At 34.6% G+C, this 15918-nt stretch overlaps 1 long non-coding RNA gene and 1 pseudogene across 1 annotated transcript; one reads left to right on the plus strand and one right to left on the minus strand.

Moving 5' to 3' along the window:
* Positions 1 to 8207: 8207 nt before the first annotated feature.
* LOC131021802 (uncharacterized) lies at positions 8208 to 9700 on the minus strand. Its single transcript, XR_009101075.1, has 2 exons — positions 9285 to 9700; positions 8208 to 8337 (listed from the first exon to the last, which is right to left on the minus strand). It is a non-coding gene; the product is annotated as an uncharacterized LOC131021802 (long non-coding RNA).
* Positions 9701 to 12021: 2321 nt separating this feature from the next.
* On the plus strand, positions 12022 to 15242 carry LOC131021803 (inositol-3-phosphate synthase-like; annotated as a pseudogene).
* Positions 15243 to 15918: the final 676 nt, after the last annotated feature.

The raw sequence follows: 15918 nt of genomic DNA on the forward strand, positions 1-15918 counted from the left end.
AAATCTGCAGATGTGGGTATGAATTTTAAATGAAAGTTCATTAAATTATATTGATGGTTCAAAGCATTAAGCATGAACATGCAATACAAAATGACAATTCTGAAATTGTAGATCAAAAAGAATTTTGTACCTTGGATCAAGTAGGGTAGAACCATAACTCTTATTAGTCTATTAAGATTATTGTTTTATGATACAACGTTCAATAAACTGAATCAATAAGTTCGTTGCAGATTGTTATGTTGCTCGCCGAGTGGTTTTTCAGTCATCGTTTCGCGATGGTGTTTGGCCATGGAGACTCTCGGCTTAGCCGTTTGTGTGCGTGGAACAATGGACTACACGAAGGTGGTGTCCCGACTCTCCGTTACAGTAGGGAGAGAGAGAAACAGAGGCCGTAAATCGACCGGTTGCTACGTCGGGAACTTGACGTTGGTTGCCGAAGGATGTTGCGGCCGTTGGTTGGGGAGATGGTGTTGGGAACCTTGTGGAATATCCTAACCCTTGTTTTGATGATACCAAAATTCATAGGACTTAAATGTAATAGACTAGAATCGTTTTGAACTCAAGTGTTAGAGTTCGTTTCTAGTTTAGCTTGCGGTGTCGAAGACTGAAGACTGAAGACTGAAGAACGAAGACTGAAGACTGAAGACTGCAGATACCCACTGAAGTATCAGTTGAAGAATCAATTGAAGACTGATTATTTAATGCGCGCAATGGACTGATACTAAAGTCAAGTATCAGTTGAGCATTCCTCATAGGACTGATCTTCCGACGTTCAGAGGAAGCCACGTACGCACAAGTACAGCCACATTAAATGCAGAGATCTCAGAATATCTTATCTCTACAGAGGTCATTCCTATCTGGTGGTAACTTTTCAGAGACGTCACATCTCCTGTCCATCAAAGAGAGTCGTTTCCACACAGACAAGGAACCTCGAAGATTGAAGCCTCAGCCCAAATTCGAATTGCTCTCCAACGGAAGAAATCTTGAGGACGATTTACGCCAACGGATCTATTCAAGAGTTCTCCTACAAATAGCGCTCGAGGATCACTTCAACCTTCACCGATTCAACGACATAAGCTGAAGCTCTGCCAAAATTGCTACTCAGCCTAAAGCTTAACCGCCCCAAAGCTTAAATCGAAGAAGAGAATTCCAAAGCCAAAATCAGTCACTGCTGATTACATACATTCTCTTAGACCCTAGGCATATATCTGTTTACCCAGAAGCCAAAGGTCAAACTTGCTTCAAAGAACTTGTTCTTTGTAAGTATAGTTGGCACTCGTTCAAACCTCCCCCCCATAAGAGTGTTTGAGTGGTTCGGAGTTCAGGAAGGTACTCTGAACTCTGAGTGAAAAGTCTGAGCACGAGGTGTGCTTAGCAGGGAAATCCTACGCGAGGTTGTGTGGGTGCTGAAGAAGGGTTTTCTTCAGTTTACGGTTGTGTGTACCAGGCAAGCACACGGGTACGGTTTGCAGTGCACCAGTGAAGCACTTGCGGAGTGGATTGTTGGTCTGATCAACCAACCGTGGATGTAGGAAAGGGTTTTTCTGAACCACGTAAAAGTCTCTGTGTTATTTACAGCTTTCAGTTTTACATTCTTACTTGTGCTATTTCAATTGATAAAACTGAACACTGACTAACAGCAAAGAGAAACCTTAATCCAACAACCTGCTCCACTGAGGCTATTATGAAACTAAGTTTAATTTCCGCTGCGCATGATATCGATCTGACTGAACTATCCTCTGATAGTCAGGAAGAGTGATATCATCTCTATCCTAGCAAACACGACTGAAGCCCTTACTTGCATCAGTTAAGTTCCAGCAACTTAACTGATAACTCATTACTGAAGAGCTTTCAATATCAGTCGTCAACCCTGTTGGTCAAAACTGATTTCAGTAAAACAGGAGTCCTTGTTTGCGTGCAAAGTTTCATTTTGATCTCTGACTGAGATCCCTCTGATTGAGGTCAGTAGATTAAGCTAAAAATAGCCTATAGTGTATTCCCCCCCATACACCTATTCGAGACCCTCAGGACCTAACAGATGGAGAGAGTATTTCGGCTTTTCGATTTGTGATAGTGGTAGTCTGAAGATGAAGGAACAACTACATGTTGATGGCTCACGGCCTAGTTGCCGGTCGGTGCAGAAACGAGCCGGCGAAGGGAGCACACTTAAGCTCTTGTTTGATTTTCGGAAAAAATGAAGGGAGGTGTTTCCATCGTTTTACTTTTACAATATGTTGAATTTATAATATAATATGCTGAACTTCTGCATTTAAACAATCCAGGTTCATTACAGTGATTTCCCATTTACTTTATAAAAGTCAATTTAGTATAATTAACAATGTTTTAATGAGTAACAAACTCAAATATCATATTAGAGATTAAAAAAAAATGCGTTGATTTATCATATTAGAGACCAAAGCCTAATATCTTCCTAAAATAAACAGATATGATTGAGATATTGTAGTGCATATAAACGATACAATTAATATGAAAATAACTAAAGTAACCTTTAATGAAAATTGGACGTTGATTTTAAGAATGATCAATTACCGTTAGATTAAGTTGATTGGGTGGTTGAGATTTCTTCTTCTTTCTTTTCTACATATAGGCCTTTTTCATTGAACCTTGACCTATATATAAGTATGTATAAATCTGAGCCACCACGGTAAAAATGGTTAAAATGAAAATAATAATAAATGCTCGATCAATTCTTTTTTTCACAACTTTATGTCGTTAAAAGACGGTATCAACAAATAATTCAAAATAAAGCAGGTTAAGATGCAATAAATTCTCTCGGATAGATCATCTATTGAAACGATATTCAGTTAGTTGCATATTCATTATTTTGAAACAAACACTATTTCAATATTCATCACAATAAATTATACAAACTTAAATAATCTTTCCTTGTTCTTATTGAAACCAAACTCGATTGTAGATTCTCTAGTTAATTGTGTAAGGATGAACAAATATGCAATGCCATTGCAAGGACAAACTATAAAAGAGTCGTTTTAACCAAAAAAAAAAAAAAATAGTGAAATGGTGAGCGCTACATCCAAAATTTTCTACTCTCTACTAATTTTATCCTCTCGTTTCTATCATACCATTAGTTTTGGTACATATGGATTTGAGGTTCATGTTATTAATGGACTCCCTGAGTCCCTTCTTATTCATTGTGCCTCTAAAGATAATGATTTTGGTTTTAAGCGACTTAATGTGCACGAGAATTTCCATTGGTATTTTCATAGGAATATATTTTTAACTACCATGTATTTCTGTCATTTTTGGTGCTCTTCGAAAAGCACAAGTTTTGAGGTTTTCAATTATACTATTTCAGAAGATTGTCGATTCGACCAACTCAATGTTGATCGAAACCGATGCGTATGGGTCGTGCATGAAGATGGGTTTTATTTTGGCAATCAATATCCTCCTCAAAATATGGAGAAAATGCACCCTTGGTAGTTTGATTAGTTTATGAATGTTGACGATGAGTCTAGTTCAAATGATAAAGTTGTATTAAAAGATTCTTCTTAGTTTTCTCACCTCTATGTTGAATTTTCATTATATTTGGATATGGTAATCTATACTAGTTTGGTTATTGTATGATTCTTGTGATCTCATTAAAAAAAAGATCGTGAATGTCAATTTTAGATACATTTTTTCTATTCCATTTGGTGGGTATGATATCCATGCAAATTATCAAGATTTAGTGCAATTAATACAACTGTTATTTTTTTCCTGGTCTTATTTTTAAGAAATGTTTGTTCTTGTTATTTGTTATGTTTATTAACTTTATACCGCGAGAATTTCTTCAAGGGGTGTTACAAGTTATATGTGGTATAGCATAAGTTTATCACCTGAAATTGAGTAGTATGGTTAAGGGAGAGTTATTATTGGGGGTTATTTTGTAAGGTTATTGGCGCCTAAATACACCAACTTTGAGGGTAGTTTGATTTTGCACATGAAGATTGAAAGGTGTAAGAAAATACATGAACTTTAATGTTGTAGTAATTTTGCAACAAATTCAATTTTTGTTCAAATTAAAGTTGATGTGACAAGTCAAAATATCGACGTGTAGTCATCAAACATTTTTAAAAATGACATCCTATAAGACATCTCTAATAGATATCGTATAAGATATCTCTAAACCTGTAAATCGTAGGATTTTTATATAGTTCGAAGACGGCTATATATTGGCCAACAAAATGACATATATATAAACACAGGGGATAAACATGGTACAAAACTTGATAATACAGAGAAAAACTTGAATATAACTCAATGACGGACGAAAATGGCTACAAACTCCGTCTCTCGCCCTTTTTGTTCATGAAAACGGCGCCCATCGTTTTCATTTCCATTTTTGTTAATATTTTCAGAGCGAAAACGACCATCTTGGTGCAAAATGGCGCCCGCCGTTTTCGTTGCCATTTTTGCACTGCTCCGCGCGGGTTAGTTGTTTTGGCAATATCTCTCTCATTTGAACTTCAATTCACGATTCGTTTGCTCAAGAACTAGACGATCTACAATTTTTATTCAGATCATTTTTCCTAATTCTATTTTAATATTTCTGCAAAATCAATCAAAATACAACCAAGTATCAATGTATCATACGAGTATTGCATAAGATAAAACAATTTAAGCACAAAACAAATATCAAACACTTAATTCCCTACAAAATTGACATCTTAAGAACATTAAAAATTAATCATATAAAAATGAATGTTATCAGTACATACATTCTAGACAGTTCAGGTGGTTGAACCCTTGCCTCATAATTTCGATTCATCTTTATGCTCCGCCGTGATTAAAGTTGTGAGTTGTTCAACTCTAGACTCGTCGTTTCGGCTTAGTTGTCATATTCTACCGCGGTCAACAATGAGAAGTAACTAGACTTAAACGTAGTATAAAATTATTTTATAGATTTATATTTGTAAACTATAACATAATGTTATTCTCTATTAAAATCGATCACATACATTTTATATCATATTCGGAAGCATCATCCTGATGTTGTTTGCTCTCGCGATGAAGCTACCATTAAAAAAAGAATACTATTAAGGGTCGTTTGGTACGGGTAATTAGGATGGATAATATGCCTATAACACCCTAATATATTGTTTGGTAAAAAAATAATACGAAACACACCGTCTTTTATAAATTAAATGCCCGAAAATATTATACTTATTTGAGTGATTATGTATACCACCTACGAAGGTGGTATACATAATACAGATTTTACTTAGAACTATTGTTAACATTATATAATCTTAATACATGATACCAAACAATATATCATATTTTATAGATATTTTAATGCATTCTATAAAACGCGATATTAATATGATATATAGTTAAAGATATTTCAGTTAAATTTATCACACCTTATTCATACCGCGTATTAAATGAGCTCTTATAATGTAAAGCTGTTTGATTTAAAGTGATTTTGGCGGGTTATACATTAATAAATACTAGTATTATTCCCGTGCGATGCACGGTGATACCTATTTAATTAAAATAGTAAAAAAATTATATTTTTAGAAAATAAAATTCTATAAATTATTTATATTTTTATATAAAATAGATGTAATAAGGATAGCAGCATTAAAATGAAGATGAAACCATTTTATAGTTTGAGGCTTATCAAATAATTGACTAAGATCTTGACAAAACCTTTTTATCTAATGATTATTATTATCTATTTAAAATTTCCACCAAAATATATAGATATTTTTCTTTCAAATTTTCTATTAGTCTTGAAAGGGTTTTTGGAACTTTTAATTACTTTTTACTGATTTGGATTTCACAACATATTTTTTTGAGGCGTTAATTGACTGTAAATCCACAAATTATTAGTGAATTTTGGTATTTTTTCAAGTATATAAAGTTGTGACATAAATACACTGAATTTTAATTTCGTCCAAATCAAAACCATACATGTCAAAATTAAAGATGATATAATATATACACATTATATTAAAAATAACTTATACAAAATTTATACTGAAATATATACAGTACTAATATATATATATATATATATGTGTGTGTGTGTGTGTGTGTGTGTGTGTGTTTGTGCGCGCGCGTGTGTATGTGAATGGTAATATATTATATTTAATGCACTTTTTTATTTTTAGTGAATATATAGTTTAATTTTAAATTTTGTATTTAGATAAAATAATAATACAACCTAGAAACTATGAAAATGACTTAATGGAAAATCATTAATAGGAGAACCATTATCATTTTTTCTTTAAAAATAAAAAATATAGTAGATTGAAGAGTTTAATTTTGTATTAGCACATCATTTAAATTTAATGAAATTGCATACATTTTATTTTGAAAAAACTATGAAAATGTGATAAATTATATCAATAGAAAAAAATTATAACAAACAAATATCTATATAATCTAGAGTAGACAAAATGAATAAAAAAAATTAGAAATAAAAAATTATATCCACAAATAGTAAGGTGATTTTTGGTTGGAAAATATAAATTACTATTTTTGAAAGTGGTTGTGCTTATATATATATATATATATATATATATATATATATATATATATATATATAGGGGACCGCTCCAATGAGACCCCCTAATTTTAGTGAGATCTAGGGCACGATCTGATGCGTTTATTTGATCAATCCTATGGCTGATATTGTATCTGGAGGGAGATTTTTTTTCGCAGGGTTCGAATCCTGGAGGGAGCAGAATATTTTAAATTTTGTTATTCATCAGTATATACTGCATTGTTCATCAGTATATACGGCCCTGTTCATTAGTATATATGTCTTATTCATTACGAATTTTTTAAATTTTATTTTTCATCAGTATATACATCTTGTTCATTAGATATACGTTTTGTTCATTAGTATTATATGTCTTATTCATTGTCCTAGTGTTTCACGAAAAATATGGGGTCTCACTGGAGCGCGCCCCTATATATATATATATATATATATATATATGGGTGGGCTACCGTGAGAGCACATCTTAAAATAAGAAATAAGAGCAATTTTTAATGTATGACTTTTATGTAGAACACGTATGAATTCGCTGTATAAAGGTATGAATTGTGAAAAATAATATTTTGCTATCTTTGGGATTCGAACTCAGGACCATAAATCTATCCAACAGGATTATGAATCAACCGTAGATCTTGATGATCTAAGGGCTGAAAATTATTCTTATTTTATATCTTAAGAAATACTCTTATTTTAGGCCTCCCATATATATATATATATATATAATATAGAAAATTATCTATATAGTTTCTAAAAATTACAATAAAAAAAATTAATTCTAAAATTAGTAAAGTGATTTTGGCGGGAAAATATAACTTACTATTTATGTTGATGGTTGAGCTTTTATATATATATAGATGATATCTATGCATTGCATGGAAAGAATGGTTGCCAAATAAAAAAGATGAAATTGTACTTCTATTAAACAATAGATTGAATTCTAGTGCCAAACCACTCCGGCCCATTTAATGAAAATCATAAAAAATATAAGCATATCCATTCATTCTCTTTTACATAATATGGGCCATTCTGGGCTTACAATATTTGTTTGGGCTTTTTGTTCCTATATGGACGAACTATTTGGTCTTTGTATTAGGAGCACAACAAGAAAGTTTACTATTGCCACGAAAGGAAGAGAGTATATTTTCAAAAAGATAAATATTTCTGTTGCTTGCATTGAGCAGTAAATGAATCTCTGTTGAGCACCGCCGTTCTAGGCCCAACTTCAGGCCTACTTAGAGAAATGACTGATTTTGATATCTTTTGCTGCAATTTAAATATTTTACTAGTTGTTCGAAAAAAAAAATATTCTACTAATATTCTTTTCGGTTATATGTTTTTTATTGGTAAATTAATAATTAATTTAATAATCATATCACAAACTCACGAGTCTCTTTCACCTTAAATGCTAATCATTTTTCATTAAACCAACAAAGCGCATGTTTGGCTATAAATATTATAGGGCTAAGGTGCAAGCTCTGAACTTGACACCTCTAGGCCCTATAGCTTTTACCCCTAAACTCGGGCAAGATGCGTTAACCTTTTTGAATTTTCGAAACAATGGTGCGGATTGTCCCCACGTAAACGCCGTTTAACTTAATTTTTTTTTTCTTGTGGGTCCCACCCCATCTCCACCTCCTTCCCCAACACAACTCTCGCTAATGTTTTCAGCCCCGCTCTCTCCAGCTCCTCCATGCCATACGCCTCCGCTGCCAGTCCACGTAGCGCGCCGCCGCCGATCCCGTAGTCGCTCTGCAGCTTCTCGAGATCCTCCTTTATGCCGACGCCGACAAAACTGATGAAGCGGAACTCTGTCAAGAGGAATTCATGGAGATTAAAATTTTATATGGGGAAGCACCCAGTTCTGAAAATTTTCGATTTGTAATCAACAATCCTCAAAATTTCTTTGATTTTCTAGCAGGTCCTTCTCGAGCTTCTAGAAAAAAAGAATCGCATCGGCAGAAAGGGGCATTTCTATATTTTGTTTTTCTGATCCATTCTCTCTAAATTATTGGGGAAATCATCTTGGGCTCGTAACCACATGTTTGACTCAAGGATTGAAGAAACTTTTTCCAAAATTTTGGATACCATGCTGAAATGGGTCCATCCGTACGTCCAGCTCGAGAGAATAAAAAAATTCAGCTTTTGGAAAAATTTATACTCACAAACAAAAATGGGATCTCGATTTGGAGTTGGTCATCTGAATTTTATTTTGGTTATCTGAATTTGGGGTTCCCGAAAACAAGCATATGGTTCTTGAAAATAAGTACATGTTGAATCTTTTAATTTTGAGGGGCGAATTCCAAATCAGGGGAATTATTTGCAGTACCCGATTGGGGCAAAATCAGGAAATCGCGAAGAGCTCAGGGGATTGCTGGATTTGAAGAAATTTTCAGGAAATGGAAGGAAAAGAGATGTTCATGTGGGGGGTCGGGCAACGCCGTGATGCTGATCGCCATTCATGTGGGGGTCGGGCTTCGCCGTTTATTATCGGATCGAGCTCCGAATGAGCTTTTTAGAATCGAACCCTGAATAATTTGTGAGCAACTTTGTTCATTTACAGCCCTATTCACAGCACATCAAATGGTGTGAAATTGATACTATTAAATTTCCCCTCCAGGCATGTTTAACATTCACTTGATACAATTCAGTTAAAAGAAAAAAGTTAAGTACTCAAAAACAAAAAAAAAAGGAAAAGAAAACTTTCCAATCAATTATGAAATTAGAAATATTTTCTCGTAGTAAAAACATCACTTACATCACCAAACAACAAAAATTATTGTCAAGATTTGTGATTGGAGGAATACAGATCATCATTACGAGCTTCTCCTTGTGTGACTCCTACTGGTTTTTTGTTGTTCCATTTCTCAATCTCCTTCACCAATAGCCCTATTTCTTCACTATCTTCGCCATCATTTTTCCTCACAAATACGAGTTTTCCTTTCTTCAATTTGTACGGCAAATCGAAGCACATTTTGATATCAAAATGTAATTTTATCCACAGAGGTCGTCAATATATATAGATATATAATATACATACACACACATTAATCAACGGAGAAGGAAAGAAGAGTGAAGACACGAATGATTTTGTTTCTAATAGTTTGTTGGTGATGAAAACTAGGTTTCATACCTTCAACCATGCCATTTGGATGGAGGCATTGGAATTTTCGTCTTGGAGTCAACTAGATCATCAACATGGAAAAAATATAAATAAAACAACTAGACTTACCAATCGCTTTTGAAGTTCTTTTTTTGTTTTATTTTTTGGATGTTACACTGATGCACACGCTCAGAAATTATCGATTTCGGACTTAAACCGATGATTTACGGTTCACTATGGAGGTAAACTTGAACCAACCCTTTAAAAAGTGTAGGAGGTATCAGGCCGCGATCGAAACCGATGATTCAGGTTGAGGTCTGAACCGTCGGTTTTTTATTTATTTTTATTTAGTTTAAGAACATATTTTGCATTATGTTTAATTTAATTTTGAAAGACTACAAATTAAATTAAACAACATTGTATAACTCAACTATAAAACTCGTATTATTATTAAATTTAAAATAAATGTTTAGTAAGTAATTCAACATTATATTTCATGTTGCGTAAGTTTACAATAAGGGAGGGAACTCTTATTTATAGAGATACAAGAGAAGGGTGGAAAGGTCTTTTAACGTCATTGTACATGTTCTGATTTAGGTAAGGGAATAGCCCATACAAGTAGCCGTCGAGTGTGTCAGCAATTTGTCGGATTTTGTCTGTTATGCAGCGCTGTAATATCCCTGCTCAGCTGTGACCTCCAGCGCTGTGATATCCCTGCTCAGCCGTGACCTTCAGTGCTGCCTGCTCCTTTAGCAGAAATACCATTAATTGCCCGCCAAAGACCTCGCTGGGTAAGAATTCCTCGAAGGATAGATCGAGGTAATCCTTCTCTCCCCGGCTCCAGCTCTGCTTCCCGACCATGCATACTTTACTCATCATCATATTTAATACATCATTCGTCCCTCAAACATCTTCTTTTCTTTTCATTTTGGTCCGTGCCCAAAACATCTTTCAAACATCTTCCTTTCTTTGTGGACGGACGAAAATAGTACTCCCTCCATTCTTATAAAAAGTATGAATTTCTAAATGGCACGAGTTTTAATAAAGTAGTTAAATGTGTTGTGAGTGGAGTAAGGGTCTCACTTTGTGAGTGAAAAACTTATAAAAAATAGTTTGGATATATTTTATGAGGTCGGACAAAAATGGCAAATTGGATACATTTTATGAGGACGGTGGGAGTAATAAATACACAATATTTGTGGACGCAGGGAGTATGTCTTAACTTCATTAGTGGATAATTTACCCTGGGTGTGACCCTCCAGACGTAGCTGTTTTATTACCGAACTTGGTTATCAATTTGAAGTTTTTCGTTTGTTACATTATCTATTACATTCGGTAACGTTGACTGCTGCGAGATTAAATATTTGTACATGGACATTAAAAACATCATATATGTGGTTCGAAAATAATGAAATTATATATGTCTAGATTAGGGTTTCACTAAATTAAAATTGAAAAAGTGAAATGAAAGTAACATCCAAACGGCGCCTTTGTTCCTACTAGTTGTCTAGTCCTTTTCAAAGGTGTTGAAATAGACGACCGTGGCCCGTTATTCTTCAGCCCCATATTTAAGCCCACATCACACACTTGTCAATTTTCGTAGGATTGGCTTTGTGAGGCTGGTTTTTACTTTTTACATTTTCTTTTTTTTTACTCAAACTTTTTACATTTTCTTATGATAATATATTACGTTTATTTGTACACATTATAGGATTATGTAGATAAGGGGGGAAATATGCGTATTATAAGTGATAACGCAAAGATCATGACAAATGATTTACAATGTTGGATTTAGAACTATAGGAGATGAAATCTTCACTTTGAAGTTGTGCCGAATAAAATGTTGATCATAGAATTCATGATTGATAGAACTAGTATTGTCCCCCTGCCATAATTTTCTTAAAAAATCTTCTTTAATGTCAAAACATGGGAGTGATGGAGAGATAAATTCATTATAAAAGAATAGTGGAGTGACAATCTCATGACTGAAAAATTATGAATTTAAAGTATAACCAATATTTAAATCAGGTCTTGTGTGTATCCACGAACTAAAGAAATAAATAAGTACAAGATTAAAATAAAATGTGGAGTTTAAGAAAACTGAAGTAGTTATATTTTGTGGGTTTGATTTTTCGCATAAAAATTGCTTTAGGCTGCAGCCGGTGCTTTCCTTCTCGTTTTTCCTTGTATAAATTTAAAAGGTTCAATTTGAATATCCTTATTTTTCATACATAATAAACTACAAATAGTTAGTATTTATTTTTTCTAAATCGATTCAAATCCCTACATTTAAAATTCTAATTACAGTTTTCCAAAAAGAAAATTTCTAGTTAAAGACTGAGTCCATTTTTAACTAATTGATCATTATTTTATCTTATTTGATGACGAGGAAATCATGCAGCTGTTATTAATTTAAAGTATGCACAACACTTAATTTTGGCGAGGCCATTATGCTAATTAAATTACTAGTTTTGTTCTGGAAAACTCTAAAGTTAATTTGTGATATAATTCTTTTCTTCATTATTATCTTTTTCACATGTCAAAGGTCCACGGGTTAACCCATTCAGCATCACGAGATACATTATTTTCTGGCTTTCCTTTAATGTTTTCTCGTATGTTCTTTTTCCCATGCAATTGTTCCATAAATATTTTGATTTTGCACTTTCAAGATAGACCACCCAAACAATTCTGGAAGTGGGCCCCGAGCCACTAGCATGTTGCCACGTGGGCAGCCAAACTGCCTATATGTAGCCAACTAGTTTCAATTCGCTGCCATCACGCAGCCACCTTCACTACCAGAGCTACATTGTTTCTCACTCCTTAAAAACATCATGTTCATCAAGAGCTTCAAGGTTGACAGCCCCAACGTTACCTACACCGCAAATGAGATTCATTCTGTGTATAACTATGAAACCACTGAGCTTGTTCACGAGAACATAAATGGTAGCTATCAGTGGATTGTCAAGCCCAAAACCCTCAATTATGATTTTTAAGACTCACACCCATGTCCCCAAATTAGGGTATTGTTCTCTAAATCATTTCTTTCAATCGACAAAATTGGATCATGTCACGTTTAATTTTATTTGTTTGATTGCACATTTTGCAGGGTTATGTTTGTTGGATGGGGTGGCAACAATGGCTCAACACTAACTGGTGGTGTCATTGCAAATCTAGAGTAACTTCTTTTTTTAACGAATTTACGTACTGTTCCATTAGCTTTTGTTTAATCCAGATTTTCTTTATGTTTTTGTTTAGTCATTGGATTTCTTCTTACCTTGGACTGCTATAGGACTTCTTATTTTTTAATGATCAAATTAAGAGTCATACTTGGACATTTGTGTGTTTTAATTAGTAGAGAAATAGCAAGATTGATGAATTTCTTATGGGCGCTTATAGAAGAAGTATGAGAAAAGATTGAGATATGGGATTTTGGAATTTTGACAGGGGTATTTCATGGGCAACAAAAGACAAGGTGCAACAGGCCAACTATTTTGGGTCATTGACACAGGCATCATCAATCAGAGTTGGTTCTTTCAATGGAGAAGAAATCTATGCTCCATTCAAGAGCTTGCTTCCCATAGTACTAACTCTCAAAATGGATATTATTATCTACTGTCTAGAATGGACATTATCTATAATTTCAGTTGAATAAAGTGATTGTTGTTTGCTGATGTTTTTGAATGATTCATTTTTTAACTTTGATTAGGCGAATCCAGATGATATAGTATTTGGAGGGTGGGACATTAGTAACATGAATTTGGCCAGGGCTAAGGTGTTGGATATTGACCTTCAGAAGCAGCTTAGACCCTACATGGAGCATATGGTCCCTCTCCATGGAATCTACGATCCTGATTTCATCGCAGCTAATCAAAGCACGTGTGCGAACAACATCATCAAAGGAACTAAGAAAGAACATGTTCATTAAATCATCAAAGACATCAGGTAACCTATTTTCATGTTTAGATGCTTTCCAATGGTTAAATAGGATATGAATAGTTGGATTTTGGCAATGATGAGCATTAATTATAGCAATACGAACACATGGGGTTGTCATCTAATAGGAACTTTAAGGAGCAAAATAAGGTCGACAAGGTAGTAGTATTGTGGACAGCCAACACAGAGAGATACAGTAACGTTGTTGTTGGGCTAAACGACACAGTTGAAAGCCTCATGGCCTCATTGGAGAGATACGAGGCTGAGATATCGCCTTCAACCTTATATGCCATAGCTTGTGTTCTTGAAAATGTTCCCTTTATCAATGGCAGCCCACAAAACACATTTGTTCCAGGTAATGCCTTCAGATTAATACCATATTCCCCTTGCAAAAAGTTGGCTAACAAATTCTTGGATGCAGGGCTGATTGATTTGGCCATTCAGAGAAACAGTTTGATTGGCGGGGATAACTTCAAGAGCGGCCAAACTAAGATGAAATCCGCGCTAGTTGATTTCCTTGTTGGAGCTGGCATTAAGGTATGACAAATTCTCACCACATTTTGATGCTATAGATGAAAGTGATGTTCTCACAACTTGTTTGTGAATAGCCAATATCAATTGTGAGCTACAACCATTTGGGAAACAATGATGGAATGAATCTATCTGCGTCTCAAACCTTCCGGTCCAAGGAGATCTCCAAGAGCAATGTGGTTGATGACATGGTTGCCAGCAATGGCATCTTCTATGAACAAGGAGAGCACCCCGACCACGTTGTGGTGATCAAGGTACTCTACCATCACTCCCACTTGTAGTAGCTCTTGTTTGGTTAAATAAATCAAACTATTGGAAATCTGAACTTAATTTATGTGGTATGTTCCGTATGTGGGAGACAGCAAGAGAGCCATGGATGAGTACACATCCGAGATCGTCATGGGAAGGAGAAGCATAATAGTGTTACACAACACTTGTGAGGACTCTCTTCTTGCTGCTCCTATCATCTTAGACTTGGTTCTTCTCGCAGAACTCACCACTCGCATTCAACTCAAAAAACTCAAGGAGAGGTTTGTTTGTTTCCTACAAAATTACATTCTCTGGACCTTCCATTTTTGCAATAACACAACGCCATCTTGTCTGAAATAGGGCAAGTTCCATTCGTTCCACCCCGTTGCTACGGTTCTCAGCTACCTAACTAAAGCCCCTCTTGTAAGCACATTGAGCATTACGGTTCAATCAAGAATGGTGGAAATATGTACTCAGATAGTGAGTTTATGTTTTTATCTGCGGGTTCCTCCAGGCACGCCCGTTGTGAATGCACTATCGAAGCAACGAGCAATGCTTGAGAACATTTTGAGGGCCTGCGTGGGATTGGCTCCAGAGAACAACATGATTTTGGAATACAAGTGATTTGTTTTGCTTTGAAGCAAAATGTGTTACTTGCTTCTCTTGTCACTTACACTTTCGAAAGTGAAGTGTAGTAGCTTTTCTTTTCTTGTAGTTTCGTATAGCTGTAATAAATTATTGTTTTGGATGTTTCAAAGGGAATCAAAACCATATCCCAGTGAACGGATGCCATTTCATCTAGAATGATTCAGTTCTTGCCGTGAGATCTTCTATTGGTGGAGTGAACGAGTTTGGATCGCTAATGTTGTCTAACTTGAATACTAAAGTATAGTTTAAATCTCTTGTTTAATTACTATGTAATTATGAAATAGTATATTATTTTCTTAAAAGAATAAAATCGTTAAGCACTCTGCACCCGTAATCTCAGTTATAATTATGAAATTGAGCGAAGTTGACGGATATATTAAAGTGATTTATTGTCCAAATTTTTTACCAAACAAAATTCTACACGACACTGACTCAATAATTGCAACGATCTATACATTCTCCACGCCAATTATCTTAATCCGTTTTATTTAAGTTTGAGAGGTTCTATAAAGTTGGGGAAGGAAAAAAAGAAGGGGGGAAAATGCTCTTCTGAAATTAGAATTTTAGTTAAATACTATATATTATTGAGAGTGTTATGCTATACACCTGCCGTGAACACCATTCTGACCTTCATTCCCTTTTAATGGTCTCACACGCAGAGCGTTCTCGCCTACGTGCGGTGATGTTTTCCCACCGTTGAGTGTGGTGTTGAGGTCTCGCCTGCGTGCGAGTTGCATAATTAATTGTATTCAGATACCTCTTGTAACTTCAAAAAAAAATTATATTAGCAATTTGTAATACGTTTTCTAATACTTCAGAAATTGCTATTGATACTATTAATTTTTTAAACTACGTAAAGTTCAACGTGTTATTTTTCTTAATAGATAAATAAAAAGAACATATCGAGCTTTAATTTTTTTGTGAAATT

This window comes from Salvia miltiorrhiza, chromosome 4 (genome assembly GCF_028751815.1).
Source record: "Salvia miltiorrhiza cultivar Shanhuang (shh) chromosome 4, IMPLAD_Smil_shh, whole genome shotgun sequence".
Classification (NCBI taxonomy): Eukaryota; Viridiplantae; Streptophyta; class Magnoliopsida; order Lamiales; family Lamiaceae; genus Salvia; species Salvia miltiorrhiza.